At 33.1% G+C, this 17,713-nt stretch overlaps 1 pseudogene; it reads right to left on the bottom strand.

Moving 5' to 3' along the window:
- Positions 1-4,677: 4,677 nt before the first annotated feature.
- On the bottom strand, positions 4,678-14,436 carry LOC109212628 (annotated as a pseudogene).
- Between the last annotated feature and the right edge of the window lie 3,277 nt (positions 14,437-17,713).

The raw sequence follows: 17,713 nt of genomic DNA on the forward strand, positions 1-17,713 counted from the left end.
TACATAAACTAAAAGATGGAAAAGTTAATTGGAAATCATAAACCAATTTGAATAGAATTCCTAAACACGCTCTTTCTCCTAAATCAAACTAAATTCAAAACAAAAAGGAAATAATAATATTACTATTTATATCCAATAGTATAGTTATATTGTAGGGCTATTTTGTTCTTCCAACATTGTATTCATGCTTTAACTGACTTTTATACCCTTTATTAAAATTATTTCTTCAATAAAATACTAGCGTATGGTTAAATCTGTATTGTGTAGTGCCTACTTTACGGGAGTTTGAAGTCAAGTAACAATAGAATTTTTAAAGTCGTAGCTTAATATGAATTCGAAGTTCTAATACTATAACAATTCAACTTGGTCAAGACAACTCTGGTTACTTGAATGATTTTGAATTAATCTCAATTTTAATTTTCTGGTCTTGCGTAAACGTGATATGATTGAGTATTTGTGTCTGGTTTAATTTGAATTTTTTTTGTTGCTTAGAGAGTGTTAATTTAAATAGTAAAAGATGGTTCGTTGGAGCATTTTGTATATGTAAGATGCATTGAAAATTATTTTATCTCGAAGAGAATATATTGTTAGACAGGACAATAGCCTGGTATTATTTAGGGAAACTTACACAAATGTCCCAAATAAATCTTAACTTACAAACCACTAGCCATTAGTCATAGACTTACCAAAACTAGCCAACAAAAATTGAAAAACCAAATAATAGGGTTCTTTGTCTCAAAGAATCACATGCAAAAATCACCTTCCATATTTTTAAGCGTGATTAACAACATTAGATACAAGACGGAAAGAAAATTTCATGGACGGGGTAGCAAATAAGGTGATGAAATACAAAAATCTATATAATATTCCAAAAATCTAAACAAAAAAGGAACTTTTTCAATGGGCATAGTTGAAATTCATTGAAAATATGTAGATAAGTCAATATACAAAATTTGAGGAAGATTGGAGGTGATTTGGACTGGTTTTTGTATCAAAATTCGTAATTAAATCGAGTTCAAAAAAGTCTTTTGCGACACATGTATCAAACATGTATCACGCATGTATCTCACACACAGGTATACATGGATATACATGTGATACACAATTGATACAAATATGATACATATGTGATACACAAATGATACACAGTGTGATACACATATTATTATTTTTTTCATGTCCAGCTTTTACTTCGAATTTTCAATTCAAACAACCTTAAAACTTCACCAAATCATCCCAAAACTGAGATTCAAGCTCCTTAAGTTGTGCCCAATCTATTCTAATAACACCCACTCAAAACAAAGCAAAAAATTTGATATTTTTTTGCTACAAATAGCTAATTGGCTAATTTGGCTAATATTAGTAATATTTTATCAATTGGCCAATTTTTGTAATGAGCTACTTATAAATGGACATAACTGGTAATTTTCCTATTATTTATTATTCGCTTTTGTGATTAGTTTCTTTGATTTTCTTATTTTTACCTTGGTCAATTGGGGGAGAACGATCTTAGTCATGATATTAAAACTAAGATGAATACGTTATAGTTGAAAGTAAAGGTTGTCTAATGTGTACATGTGCAAGAGGCATGGAGACTGGAGTATGCTTAAACAGTATATAGGTTTATTGAAGGTGCAAAATAAGATATGTGATTGTAAGTAGGGGTGGGCATTCGGCCAGTTTAAGTTGGATATGAAATTTTTTGTTTCGATTTCGATTTTTGAATCGAAGAAATGTCAATCTAAATCCAATCCAAATAAGTTCTGATTAATCGATTTGGATATTTACCTTATTTTTTAACCGTTAGCAAAACATATATTAATATGTGTAAGATATTTAGCGTAAGATATTTGCTGATTAATTCGAAACCGGTAATATTAAGTTATATGAAGAAATTTCTTTTTACCTTATCTTTTAAGAGTTAGCGAAAGATACATAGAGACTAGTCTCTATATACGTATTGAAAATAATAAACTTTCAATCGCTTACGCTATTGAATATGCACAAAGTAAGAAGTTTAATAATCAATTCTTTAAAATAAAAATATAATATACAATTCAAATCAAGTTATCAATAACGTTTTTGACATAATATAGGAGGAAAAAATTAAACTAATTAAATATTTTAGAATCACAATGTTATACGATTAAAGTTGTAAACTCACTTTAAAATACGATATTATTCACTATCGTTTGTGAGCGATGCTAAATATATATGAAGTTCAATCATTCTTAAAAAAAGAACAATATATGTTATCAAAACTAACTCATTAATAAAGTTTTGACACAATCTAAAGATAAAATAAAACTGAACATTTTGGAAATTATGTTAAAAGATTTAAAATCACTTCGAGAATGCAACAAACACTCATGGGAAGGTATATTCAAAATTTGTGATCACGCCACAAAATAAATTAACTTTGACAACCTGAGGCGTAAACATTGCTATTTGTGGTGAATTTTATACTTGGTTCTGTAGAGAGGAATTGAAATATATCTAATATTTGACTTGATTTGGTTCCAAGTTCCAACCCATAATTAACTTGCCGAACTATAGATAATATTTTCTTCACACTTGATTGTCTAATATTTATAGTATAGAACTATAGATAATGAATATAGAATTTGATTTCCATTAAAATAATGAATGGACGAATACGTTTTCTTTACGAATTGGACTCTAAGAATGATATTTTGACTTGGACTCTACAATATTTGAATTGTTTTTCCTTTTTTAGCCATTAATGTTTAAGATATAATTTAATTATGGAAGGGCATAATAGGCGGCAGCCATTAATATGTTAATGTTGGCTAGTTTCTATGAACGTGCGTTGCACGATAACAATTGCACGTTGATGTTTGATTGCTAAAAATTTTGATATTCATACTTTTCACGTAGATTCTCAATCACTTATTTATATATATTAAGGAACCAAGAATTAAAATTACTTAAAATATTATATATATGAACGCAACAGTTGATGTGAAAGAAAATGCAATAATCTTCAAATACTATTACACTTACATAATATTTAAATTTAAAATTATTCGACATCATCATCTGAACTTGCGAATGATATATGTACTTATAATATAGAAAACAAGAAATGTAGTAGTCGTATCTTAACTAATGCTTTTTTTTATATACGATGCTTTTGGTGTTTTGGTGTTTGTTCCCTTATAATACTTTGTACGCTTAGTTATGATTATAGTTGTTGTTGTCAACATTGATATCCCTCTTGAAAACGTAACATACGAAAGTCAACAATAATAAGGGAAGATGACATTATATAGCCACTCTCAAAATAATAGCTAGAAAAATGTACTCACCCTGTTTCAATTTATGTGAATCTATTTCCTTTTTAGCCCGTGCAAAAAAGAATGGCCCCTTTCTATTTGAAAATAATTTACTTTTATGTAATCATTTATAACCACAAAAAATATATGTGCCTCATTTTACACCACAAGTTCAAAAGTCTTTTCTTTTTTTCTTAAACTTCGGGCCCAGTAAAATTTATATATATAAGTTTGACCCCCCTCTAATTTTTTTGTTTTCTTTATTTGATTTGCGTTTTCTTTGGGGACACTTTTGCAGGTATCGATTGTAAATAGCTTTGACCGTAGGCTAAAAGTGATATTTGCCCATTTAATAATATGTTATATCAAATAAGAAACATATAATTAGGGACAAGAACAAAGTTTTAAAACTTTTATTATTCTACACGTCAACTAGTGTACAAATTGATCGTGATAAATGGCAAAATTAGGACCGTACTCATATGCACAATATGACAAGTCTTTTTAGTGCTCATAGAATTCTATTTTTCCAACTTTTCTCGTAAAAGTAATTATCATAATTCTAAATATTATAATTTTTTTCAATTATGGAGTTGTTTCTTTGAAGGAAAATTTTATATTTTTTAATGGATTGAGTCCCAACGGAAAAAGGTTACTTAGTCCTAATCCAAAATTATATTTATACCCATCAGTAAATTGCTACATAAAAGAAAATATTAACTATAAAGGACAAAAAGGTCGATTAATAAATCAGGGATATTTTTGTCTCTTAACATTTAGCTTCCTAACATTCGTGCTTTTATAATTAATAATACAGATAGATAGATATAGATATAGATAGAAAACCCAATTACCGGATATTAGTTACTTGTTCTTATTCACGTAAATATAATCATTGTGCAGTCATTAAAGGGGATTTGATCCCGTTCCTACTAATTTTGCAACTTCAGAAATAAAAAATAACAAAGAATGTAAGAGCCTCTTCTTCAAGTTGTATCCCCAAAAACTCACACTAAATAACTACCTACTCATTATTCGGAGGTGAATCATAAAACACCAAAAGCCGTGGTATCTTATGGACCTAACATAGGTCACGTACCTCACGACATAAGATTGAAGATCCAAACCTTCTTCTTCGGAGCGGAAAGGGACGCGGCAAAACATATAAAGATCAGCGCCGTGTTATGGGTGACCTTATTGCAGAGCACTTCTGTATGTGATGCAAGTGAACGTCTATGAAAAAGTTGTTGTAAAGTTTCGTTATTCGTTCCGTCGTCGACCCTATCTATGTTTCTATGATTTGAAGATCAGAAATTAAATGCAGTTTCAGCTTCCATCCATTTTCTCAAAAAATAAAGAGAACAAAACCAAGATGGCACAGTCACAACTCACAACTAAGATAGAATATTTCTCATTGCAAAATCTGTATGTTTCCATTGTCATCCCTTGAATCTCTAGCCCCATTTAGACAGCCAGGGCTAGACTTCTTCACTAGATCACTTTTGCTAAACAACTGCAGAATAAGATTAGTATAACTAATCTGAACTAATTCAATGATATGTGTCATTAAAAGGGATAATGGTATCCTAAAAGCTTTCAAGCCATCCCTTTTCTAATACCTTGATGGAAGCCTAGTTCATGTTTTGGAAACATTGATAACCACGTGAGCGACGTCCAGAGAAAAAAATGTTTAGGGGATACTGCTGCAAATTAACTAAAAACTCTTTCTTTGAGACAGCCCAACTCTAACCTTGGTTGCCTTGTGTGTCCCTTGAGGCCTTTGCAGCACTCTCGCGTAGTTCGTCCGGAAGATCACAGTTCATCATGACTCTGAGGTTGTTCCTTGTTCATCATCTCTAGTTTATCTTGGAGCTCCTATAACATTTCATTATTACAGATAATATAGGTAGAGAGACTCGAGACCATAAGAGGGAAAAGATAGGATGAAAGACGAGGGTAGCTAACACAGGGTTTAGGAGAGAACCTTCAGCTTTTCTTCGAGACAAAGAGCTGGGGTAGACAAAAATGCCATATATCTGTCATAACAAACTTAGTCAGATGAAAATGCACAAAAGCCACGACACAGAGAGCATGCAAAAGATATATACACAGATCGGAAGAGAACGGTGCTTACTCGCAGCGGCTGGGCTCATCTACATCAGTCAACTCATTTTTCAGGCCACATCTTAATTTGACCTGTACGAAAAAAGGACGAACAAGAACAAGAATATTTATAACTGAATGCTATAATTGAAGAAGTTACGGGACAACACAAAAGGACAGCTGAGAGAACACAAACAAAAGAAGTTGGGAATTCCTGCCTTTAAACTTCTATCTGGCCCATTCCAGCATTTGTCCCCGCTTGAGAATTGCAAGGTTCTATAGGAATCCTCGAATTTATCCCAATTCCTTTGATGTAGCATATATAAAGAAACAAACCAAGAGAACGAGAAAAATGGTAAGTCACAAGCTTAGAGCATTCAGGAGACAGGTAAAGATCATAATAAAGCAACCCCACATCGTCATTTTCCAGGAGCCACAAGTAAAATGATATGAACCTGTCTCTTTTGCTATCTGACGAATGTAAACAATTTAGTACTTGTTATCTATTCACCACTTTTTCGTTTCTACCACAGAATGTGGGTCTAAAACCAAGATTAGAAAAGAAGGAAACCCAATGCATGAGACTCCAGAACTGTGACGATTTTCACAGCACCATTCATATATGGTTGCCACTTCACAGGAAATTGACTATCATCCTCAGATATATAGTGTGACTCAAGGAATGTACATGCTTAAGCTGTGGAAGTGCTTATGGTTGCCACTTCACAGGAAATTGACTATCATTCTCGGATATATAGAGTGATTCAAGGAATGTACATGCTTAAGCTGTGGAAGTGCTTACCCCAAACGAGTTGTACTGTAGCCCTCGACCTGGGTTGCTTCTTTGAAAGGACAAACTTGTATGTGTACCTGAAGCAATTATTTATCAGTGATAGATGACGAAATAACAAAAGAATAGTTCACAAAAAAAAACATAGGCTTAACAAAGGTCAACAGGACAATGAAAGATTCATCACTTGTTCTGCTTGCTCTCGAAGCATTGACCATAGAATGAATAGAATTCCTTCTCTGGGCCTGCAATTGAACCTGCAGATCAGCATATCGAAAAGGACAGAAAAAACAGATAAACAAAGAAACATGAATTCAATACCTACCAAAATCCTGTTTGAGCTTTTTCTCCAAACTAGATATCCTTGATAGGACCTTTGACAACTTCGCACTTGACTCATCATATTCCTTGCGTATATGGGCAGCATCTGTGGAAGCAAAACACCAAAGACATAATTTCATTATTTCTTTCTGAAAAGAGTTTAAGAGCAGGAATTCTATTCATACCAGAACTGTTCACTGGAGTTTGGAACAAATTCACAGAGCGGAAAATGCTCTTCATTGTTCGCTGTATCTTCTCCATCCATGAAGGATTACTTGTGGCCGTAACATCTGCAAAATTACATTGAGAAAAATGATATATGTATGTCAAATACCAGCAGTTAGCAACATATCATTCTTATCCTGCACACCTGAGAAATCGGAATCATCATCAGACTCAGCCTTGTATGAAGAACTTGAATCGTGGTCCTCTCCCCCAAGATCTTCAACTGGGTCCTCCGTTTCGTCATCTTCATACTTGTGCTCATCATCCTCCGAATCATATCCATGGTATTCCTCTTCGTGACTATCAGTCGGTCCTTCATCGCTGCTTTCATAGTTGCTCTTAGTTCCAGCATCAACCTCCTCATTTGCCTGCTCACTTTTTTTTCCCAGCCAACGAGAACCAATAACACGACCTAACTCTTCTTTTGACAATGATTCAGTATTTTCTGTAGTATCTTTCTCCTGGAAATATGAAAGAAAATCACAAAATTTAGGTTACCAAAATGATGAATTTCTTGATCACTAATTTCCATGTCACTGAATAGACATAGGGCAGCAATACAAGCACCTAAACCGTCAATTAGGCCTTGCTGAGTACCCAAAGAATAAAGCTTATCTTTTCATCTTTCAATATCAAATTCCTGCAATCTTTATCCTTTTGGATGTGTAGTGCTACATATAACAATAACTAGCTGAAGGCAAAGAAACATATAGAAAAGGTTCCAGGAGCATTTGATGTTGCTGCGGTCAACATTGCAGAAGTACCACCAATCTTGAACATTAAGCAACTCGTGCATTTTGATTAATCTTTTTGCACCTCACTGTCCCTTCATATTTATTGGGGTCGTTGACGAATGTTTTACCAAAGATTTGAGTCACACAGTAACTTCAATTTTGCCAAACATACAAAAGTCCATTGAAGTAGCCCTTTTACTCTCTGGCCAGGTTTCTAGGAATTCCATTTTAAGCTCCTCGTACTTGAGTGGATTAAATATCTGTGCACTTACATTGAAGGTTTGTTCATCAAGTAGTGCAAACATCACATAAAATGGCCTAACCGATGTTCAGTTGATTCAGGAAAATCAGAGTTCAGCTCTGGCGAAAAGCATGTAATAACTACATGATATCATATAGTTGAAAGAGAAGCAATCCAATACAAAATTGATCGACTTTGTGTAGGCTCTCTAACTTTCTGGTATACTTCTTGTATACGGTAGTTTCTTCCCACTGTAAGTAAAGTTAGACAAAAGAAAACATAATTGATGGATAGTCATGCACTTTATATTTAGCAGACTATGCCAGGTTTCCATCCTGAAATGGCACGGGCTCTGTATCCAAATTCTGGACAAAGTTCAATTTATCTAAGTACTTATTACATCACGGGCTCTGTATCCAAATTCTGGACAAAGTTCAATTTATCTAAGTACTTATTACATGTTCACAAACTGGCAAAAGTGTTCAATGGTAGTTAAATTTGCAAGTTAAATGGCAGTGCAAGTCCTCATTTTTTCAACAAATTGCAGTGTCCTACAAGGAAAAAGCAATTAACTCCAAAGTTCTATTGTTTCCAACAACGAACACTGAGCGCAATTTTGGCTGTATGGAAGGAGTATGCATGCACGTGATAAGGAGACATTTTTCTTAAGTTGAAATTCTGGATAGCCATCAATCATACACCAAGACAGGTTGAAATATCACATCTGAAGGAGCTTTTGACAAACCTGAGAATCCTCAGGAACCTGCTCAACTTCATCCTTGTTGGACTGGTCTTCATGCTCGATTTTGTCCATATCTTCGTCAGGGCGTTCTACCACATCAATAAGTACCAGAACAAGCAACATATACGATACAAGATGATTTTATAATGATAATTGGTAGATTGCAGAGAACACTGTTCTCCAGTAAGATCAAGAGCATTAACTACAACCAGACCCCTTGAGGATCTTAAAGAGAGACAAAAGCTAAGAGGATATTTAGATAGAGAGGAATAGGTAAATGAATCAAAGAGCCTAACAATATTTATTCACTCAAAGTTAACTGAACTTTCTTCCTATCCTCTTATTCACTCTGTGAGCAATTAACTACCCCCAGAGGAGGAGGGGGTAACATCTAACAGGAAACATGAAGTATTTAAGTAATATCCTCCTACATCAATTCCAGTTTGTTGATGATTGTATTCTTCTTATTTGGGTAATTCTGCTGATATGCCCCTTTGTCAAGATCAGTTTATCATATTCTCAGTGTGGAAAAAACATTGTAACATTACTCCCTCTGGACACATTTCTGTGAAAAAATCCTAGGAAAGATAATTTTAATTTCTGAAATTCATAAAAGTTTCAATAAGTTTGGACATCCTAAAGATGGAAAAGTGCCGGTCAATGTAGATCGCAACCTATATGTGTTGACATCATTTAATTAGGTGAAATCTCTTAACATACAAACATTTTTTTTTAGAAAGAACTCTCAACATAAAACAATTAACCGTACAGATGGAGAGCCGTTGAGTAGGCCAATCTTATCGTGGACGTCGTTCTTCACAGCATCTTCTTGAACTTCAGTTTTTTCCTCAGATTTAGTTGACTCTACTTTAGCATCTTCAGATTCCTTTTGATCCTTCTCTTCTTTTTCTCTCTTTAACCGTTCTTCCTCCTCAGCCTTCTCTATTTGTTCCTTGCGCTCTATATGAAGAGAAGTAAATGTAAGAGAACTTTAAAGAAGCAAATTATTCAACTGCTCATAAGCTCTCACCTTGCAAGGGGAAAACACCTCTTAGTGACTGAAATATTTCATACTACAGGTCATCACTTTGTAAAAATGATTAACAAGAGGTGAAAGGGATACATATAAACAATAATTCATCTAGAAGGTCTGTTTGAGCATAACAGTAAGCACATTACTGCAAAATGTAAGAGTCTTCCTTTTGTATAAAAGATTCTAGATAAAAACTATAAAGAAAGATATATAATTACCATAAATAGGTCTAGCTTAACGTAAGGTAACTTGTAATATTCAAAACCATCTAATTTTTTTATGCTTTTCGGTATCTTATTCACTTCAAACCCTTTCGGTCCCTATCATAATTTGGAATTTATCAATAAAATTCCGTATCCTTTGTTATCTATTCTTGCTTCATTTATACCATAACGTAGAAATGATAGACATTACGTGGAACCACTTCTACAGGTGTTCAAAGAGGTCCTTCTCTAGAGTAGACACAATAATCCTCTCAAGAACAGTCCCCGTTAAGTGGAGAAGAGAAAGTTACCCTTAAGCTGCTCAGCCAACTCTTTAAGTATCTTTTTCTCATTTTTCAACTTGGATAGTTCAGTTTCCTCTTTCGCAATTGACAGCTTAGCTTCTTCAACCTCCTTCTTTCTAAGAGTGACGCCTTCCTGATATGTAGCAATCTTTTTATTCAGTTTTTCTCTAGCTACTTTGCCAGCCTCCCAGCACGTATTTGGGCACTTGGTTTTGCCATCATACTCGTCACTCCCATCACAGCAATCTGCTCAATTGTGCCATTAAGGTTGTTAATACTTAATAGGAGAATTCGAAAGTCAAAAACAACAGCAGCATACATGAGATTCCCCATTTGGATATTAAACCATAGCCATTCAGATATTTGAGAAATTGTATGCAAACGCTTTATGGAAACCATAAGAAATATAGATAGATATGACTTCACCAACACAAGGAGACTGGCAAGTAAAGACCAGAGGCAAGAAAAAATGATCTACAAAGGAAAAGAGAGACGACAGGGCTAGCATTTTACGGAAGAGTTAGTGACAATATGCGCGTTAAGCCTCATAAAAGTAATCTCCTTATCATAACAAATACAAGAATAGAAGAGTAAATGGCTTCTCCCCAATCCATAAATCCCTCATAGATCAGTTCTTCATAGTGCTTTGGAAATAAATGGCGTTCTTTACATAAGCATGGCACACATAATCTGGCAAAGAATATGGCATATCAACCTATTAGCATCCTCGAGGTATGTATGTCTTTCATTCGACAAGCATCCAATCACCCCCTTATGTACAGAACCTTTTGCCCACCTTTTATGGATAACGATATGCATGATGATGATCAATTGAAATCTTAAATCTTCAGAAAATATGTGTACAACAGATATCATTGGCTTAATTTTAAAAAGCGATGTGGTGGTGCACTTTTTATTTGTTTATTTTTGAGGGATAGTTAGTGCAGCAGAACTGAAACTAGAAATATGAGTTACTTTGGACCGCAGTGGACCTAAATTTCGATTTATTTTACATTTCAGAACTAGCAAAAGGAAGAGAAATGAAGGGAACTAGAATGAGAGAAACTGGAAGAGAAAACAGAGTAGAGTGATTTTGTTTTCTTTCTGGATGGCTGGTAAACAAGAAAGCAAAAGAAAATAATTGACCTTATTTTCTCATGAATTTAGATTTGTGAATCCAAGAGGAAAATGATTTGTCTTCATAAAGGTTCCTCATGATTCATAACTGTAAAATGGGTCAGTTAATAACAATGAAGTAGTCAATCAAATAAAAAGGAAGGCGTTAAGAGACCTTCCAGGCCCAACCCCAAACACTAAGCCCAGAAAAAATAGATAGTGAAAGACCAAGAGGTAGAATGGGACTCTCAATACCAGTTTCATAGGGTAAAGGAACGCGTTTTAGGAAACCATTATCAGGTTCAACTTATCAACAACAAACCATTATCAGGACTAGAGTCACTCTAGGCGTATAAGGGGGGACAATAAGAGACTAATTTTCCTCGTTTTCATCTGCCATTGTACTATACTTTGTAAATGTAGCCCAAGGTGATATATGCTTTTTCTATCCATCTTTTCAATTAGGAATTTAAATCATAACATGCATTTGTAGCCTTTCACAGATAATAGTCCTTGCTTTTATTGAGTAAGAGAACAATAAAGTTGGGTATGCTCCTCGTTTTCATACAATAGAACTCAAACAGGTGCTATGAACAGGTCAAGCTTTATCCACATTAAGAGCAAATATTTTTCATAGACAGAGGCGGCCCAAGATTTGAAGGTAGCGGGGCACATGAGCGAACTGCTCAACCAGTGCGCCCATCGGACTTTTCACCTTAGGTTCCAAGCAAAATATATGACCGTTTTCTATATATATACACTTAAATATTCAGAACTTTTGCCAAAGTTAACGGGGTCCAGTAACCCTTCTTCTCCAAGCATAGGACCACCTCTGTTCATAGAGGAGCTTTGAGCTATAACATAAATACTTTTTGGACAACTAGAGCTAATTAACAATTATATTTTTGATTTTACACATTATTATGCCATTTGAAGTAAAGGTCACCAATTAACCAACATTTCAAACGAGGGGTAGGGGTAGATATTCAGCTAATTAATAAACAATGACCTGTGAGAAAAGGATGCAAAGAAGTACGCGTCAATGCTGATAATAAATTCTTCAGGAATCAAACTTCGCAAATAATAGCTTCTCCTCAACTCAAACGTCCAACACACACAGATGATAATGACAATAGCCAGTATATGCAGTGCAATACATGTCATTCACATATCTGCTTAGTTAGACAAAGAATAAAACCATACAGCTGCGGACCACACTAAGCACTTTGATGCTGATCAAATACTACAGAAAGGCAAGAACACGAGGATTCATACCACAAATGCGATCATTAACCCTTGACGAGTATATTGAAAGAGGAATATGTCCTGCATTTTTGCAATAAAATTTCCATTGGGGCATGCTGAGGTCCCTGCAAACCCAAGTCTTTCAATCAAACACACACATTATAGCGAAGAAAAGAAACTGTTAAACAAAAACCAGATCTTAAAACCATTTAGTCACTTAAATCCAAACCTGGCTCATCGGAACCATCTGGGCAGTCACAAAAATCATCATTGAGCTGATCCTTGGTGAATTTCTTTGATCCATCTTTACATTTTATAGCACCCGAAGACAAACCCTTGTAGTAATTCTCATCTGCAATCACAAGCAAATCATTTTCATCTCAAATGCAAATGTAAATGCCAAAAGCATAAGTATTTTTTTATCTAAAAATCTTGAAAGACCGAGATCAAACGGGCAAATCAAATGCAAAATCCATAAACAAAACATTTGGTTTATTCACTAAGCAAAGCTATCAGTATCTCCACAAGAAAGAAACATGAAATTAAGAAATGGCCAAATCAAATGCTGAAAACTTTGCTTATGCAGCAGTAAGAGTTACTAAAACCTGGGGAAAAAAAACACGAAATGAGCACAGCAAATGCAAAATCAACACCAAACAAAACATCAAAATCTCAAAGTCCATGAAATCCAGAAATGGACATATCAAACGCAAAGATCTTCCAACAAGGCAATACAAATGACAACAATCTCCACATAAGAAAACGATATCACAAAATGGGCATTTCATTTGTCAAAGAAACTTCTATTCACGCAGAGCTACAACCAGTACTATAATCTCATTAAATAGGCATGTCAAATGAATACAGCAATAATTACCATTTCCCAGCAAAAATTAAAAATCACAAATGGCGTACAAACTCCAAAATTCATAAAGAGTAGACTTTGTTTATCACAGCCAACAAAAAGAACTGCTACTAAAATCCCAAAACTTGAACAAAATCACCAAATGGACATGTCAAGTGCAAAAGTACATAAACAGAATATATTGCTTTCCACTAAGAAGACTACCAAATTATCATATACATGAGATCAAGACATGGGCATATCAAAAGAATTCACGTTATATACACTAACAATATAACGTAAATTCTTTTGATATGCTCATGTCTGCGTACACACTACCCTCCCCAAACCCCACTTGTGAGATTATACTGGGTTATTGTTGTTGTTGTTGTTATTGTTGTTGTTGTACACTAACAATATAAAGATTTTTTTCTACTATTAGTGAATTTTAACCTATGATTGCAGGTCCCAACATTTTACCAGATTACTAATTAATGTTTATCAAGAAATTTACTCGTATTTACCCAATAAGTGATTTGATTGCATAAATATTTCTCAAACTGTCAATGCAATAGAACTTAAACTCATATCAAAAATGCAAATGCCATAGCAGAAAATCTTGTGTACAATGCAATAAAGCTTTTCTAAAATCCCTAAAACTAAAATGAACAATCACGAAATGGGCATATAAAAATGCTATTGCCTTAACAAAACATTATTAAAATCCCAAAAATTGAAAATTCACCAAATTGACATAACAAAAATGCAAATGCAGTAACAGCAAATCGTCTCTATACATCAATAAAAATCACTAAAATCCCAACAAAAAGTTGGAAAAAAATGAAATGTGCATATAAAGAGCGAAACCCATAAAATATTTTATTATTTTAATACCTTGAGGGGAAAATCCGTTGGAATGAAGAGATTCCGATCTATCAATCAAAGTTAAACAAAGAGCATAACACATTAACAACAAGAGTGGCACTGCTCGTATCTCCATCTCTATAATAGTAATACAATTTTGAGCTGTTTTTTTTTTCGCTCTTTTCTTTATGTACAATTCAAGTAAATAATCAGGATCAAGTTTGCAGTTTTGCTAAATACTTAATTTGGAAATTCAATCTGAAGGAGAAATTGAGTAAAAGGGTTATGGGGGAATTTTTGTTTCTATATTTGGCAATGTGGAAGGAGCTAATACAGTGTGAATTGCAGTGTGAGTGTGTACAGCCCAATCACAACATTTTCCAGTTTCTAACGCTGTGATGCCCATTGGGGGAACTAAACGCTGTCGTTTTGATTCTCATTTTTGTGAAATCCACTTCAGACACATGAAAACTAAGTAGGCGTTTGGACATAAGAAATTGTAAAATTCTAAAAAATGGTGAAAAAAAATTACGAGTGAAAATGGTATTTGAAATTTAGAGTTGTGTTTGGACATAAATTTTCAGTTTGGGTCGTTTTCGAAGTTTTGTGAGTGATTTGAGTGAATTTAGAAAAACAGCTTTTTGCAGTTTTTCAAATTTTCGAAAATTTTCAAAATGCATCTTCAAATGAAAATTGAAAATTTTATAAACAAACGCTGATTTAGAAAAAAAGTGAATTTTTTTGGGAAAAATCTTCCATCAAATTTTATGTCCAAACGGGCACTAATACTAGTACTTGTTTGAATGGTTGTCTCATATCGTTTCATAATATATTGTACTTTACTGTATTATATTGTAGTATATATTTTAATAAAAGTAATATTCGGATAGATTATATTATTTGTTATCGTTTTATAATATCATACACCCGTAATATGAAGAAACTGACAATATTATTTTAAAAAAGTAGAATACAGGGTGAAATAAAATAGGATTATTTAATAATAAGAATGGGCAAGATGAGAGAGAAAAATATGGTAACAACATGATCATACCAAATCAGTGGTCACGTAAAGTGGCATTTTTCGTTCATATGTAATAACGAATTTATCAATATGATACAGTAAAAGTTAAGTAACAATTAAAATAATTATTATATTTAAAGTTACAATACAATATAATATAATATGTAACGACCATCCAAATAAGTTGTTAAGAGGATAATAGCATAGCCTTTTTGGTTCATGTAGTAAATAGTGAATTATTTTTTGTTAACAAAGTTATTCAAAAGTTAAAAGAGAAACTCTTAAAAGAGGTTTGAAAGAGCGTAGGAAGTACTTCATGTTTCATATATATATATATATATATATATATATATATATATATATATATATATATATATATATATATATATATATATATATATAAATATTAGCATCAACTGACAGACTCCTTCAAAAGGTTGGTACAAAATCAATATTGATGGCGCTTCTAAAAGCAATAGCCTATAGGGAGCAATAAGCGAAGCCATATGAAACATCAAGGGCCAATGAAAAATGGGATACCAAAAAAAAAACATGTAGTAGCGCCAATTCAAGTAGAATTACAAGCATTGCAGCAGGCATTTCAACTCATTGTCAAGGAAACAAATTTCCAGTCGAAGTGGAGACGGATGCCACGGAGATTATAAGATTTCTTCATGATGATTATTCAACTTACAATAATTTAATCTATGACTGCAGGTGATTAATGGAGAAGGCATTGCAAAAAGGAGAAATCGTAGTGAAACAGAGCTTTCGTGAAGGAAACAGTGTCGCACATCTTTTGGCAAGGGAAGCTCTTATGCAACCTAGTTATAATAAATTATGTACTTTTGCTTAACCTCTTGAATCTGTGATAGATGCCTATCACAGATCAGGAAGATTTTGTCTATGTAAGAACAATTTTGAATATTATGTGTTGTAAGTTGGCTGCCTTAGGTAATGACAATTCCTTAAGAGGCATAATTATAGCCCACCGAGGCCTTTGTAATGACGGTAGTTTGCTACCGAACGTACTCTAGTTATTATTAATAAATAAATATCTTTTATGCTAAAAAAAATAAAAAAAAAAAGGTTCATCAACAACTCAATATCTCAAATTTATACATAAGAAAATGTATGACACTCTGTCATATGATTTTAATTGTACAAACTTGCAAACTTGTAACTGGTCTAAAATACTGCAAAGTTAACTTATGGAGTGCATTATTCTGTAATTTTATCAACAAAAAATATAGCAGATTGCTTTGCTATCTTCCATCCAATTAAGAGTTCAAATATGTCTATATCGTTATCAAAATTAGAAAGAACGTAGAGTTTGACGCACTTCTCCCTCTTTTATTTTTAACTAGTTTTAGGGTACGTGCGTTGTACGTATAAGATGCGTCTGTTAGTAAGAAAATTGTATATGACGAGAATGAACTATGTATAATAGCAATTAACATACAATTGAAATGAAAAATGAGTGTAATTACAGTAATATAATAGGTGAATTCAAATGTGTTAGGATATCTCCTGAACCTGCAAAAATCAACACTTCGATTAGTTAAGGTATTGAATAGAATTTCTAATTACAAATAATATATTTTATGAGTTAATAACAATTATATTATTATATCTTACTTAATATCTCTTTATAGACAATATTCAAAATTTTAAAAGAAATTATTTAAAAGAAATACTTAAAAACCACTAATAAGGATTTAACATAATAAAAAAAATATTAATAATGCACTGACGTATGTTAATCCAACCAGAATGCGCGTACTACTAAATTATTAATTTAGACACTTCTTACCTTGTCATTCTTTCTAACCTAGTTAGGATCCTCTAATATTGCAATTGTTTTACGAAGAACTACAATCCATCATCACTAATATTGACAAACATAAATTATTTCTTGTTGGTGAGTGAATAGGAGTTTTTGACTTCCTGTACTTATGAATTTATTTTGAGTTCATACATTAAGCAAAGTCGTATCAAATTGAGGATTAATATGCTTTTATTCACATATACAAGAACACACAGTATTGCACAGTAAAACTATTTTTTTAATAGTAGCATAAATATCGAATAAAGCTAAAGCAATTAACTTAGCATATAGTTTAACAGTTTGTTTGGATGGTTGTTACCTATTGTATCGTATCGTATTGTTACTTTAAATATAATGTTTGTTTTGATTGTTACTTAAATTTTATTGTATCGTATCGTTAAATCCGTCGTTACGTAACGATGAAATGTGCCACTTTATGTAACGACCGATTTGGTGTGGTCGCGTCGTTTCCTTGTGTTTTTCTCTCAATCTCACCCTTCATTATTATTAAATAATTTTATTTTATCATTTACCCTACCTTTTTATATACCGTATCATAATTTTTCTTTATAATATTACAAGTTTATTCATCATATCACAGGTGCGTGATACCATGAAACTACGCTAAAACGATACAATCTATCCAAACATTGTATTCATCAAACGATACAGTACAATACAATACAATACGATACGATACATTATGAAACGATACGTAACAACCATCCAAACAAGCTGTAAGTAAATTGATATTAAAAATAAGAAAAATGCATAAGTACCCCCCATCCTGTGACCGAAA

Source organism: Nicotiana attenuata, unplaced genomic scaffold (assembly GCF_001879085.1).
Source record: "Nicotiana attenuata strain UT unplaced genomic scaffold, NIATTr2, whole genome shotgun sequence".
Lineage (NCBI taxonomy): Eukaryota > Viridiplantae > Streptophyta > Magnoliopsida > Solanales > Solanaceae > Nicotiana > Nicotiana attenuata.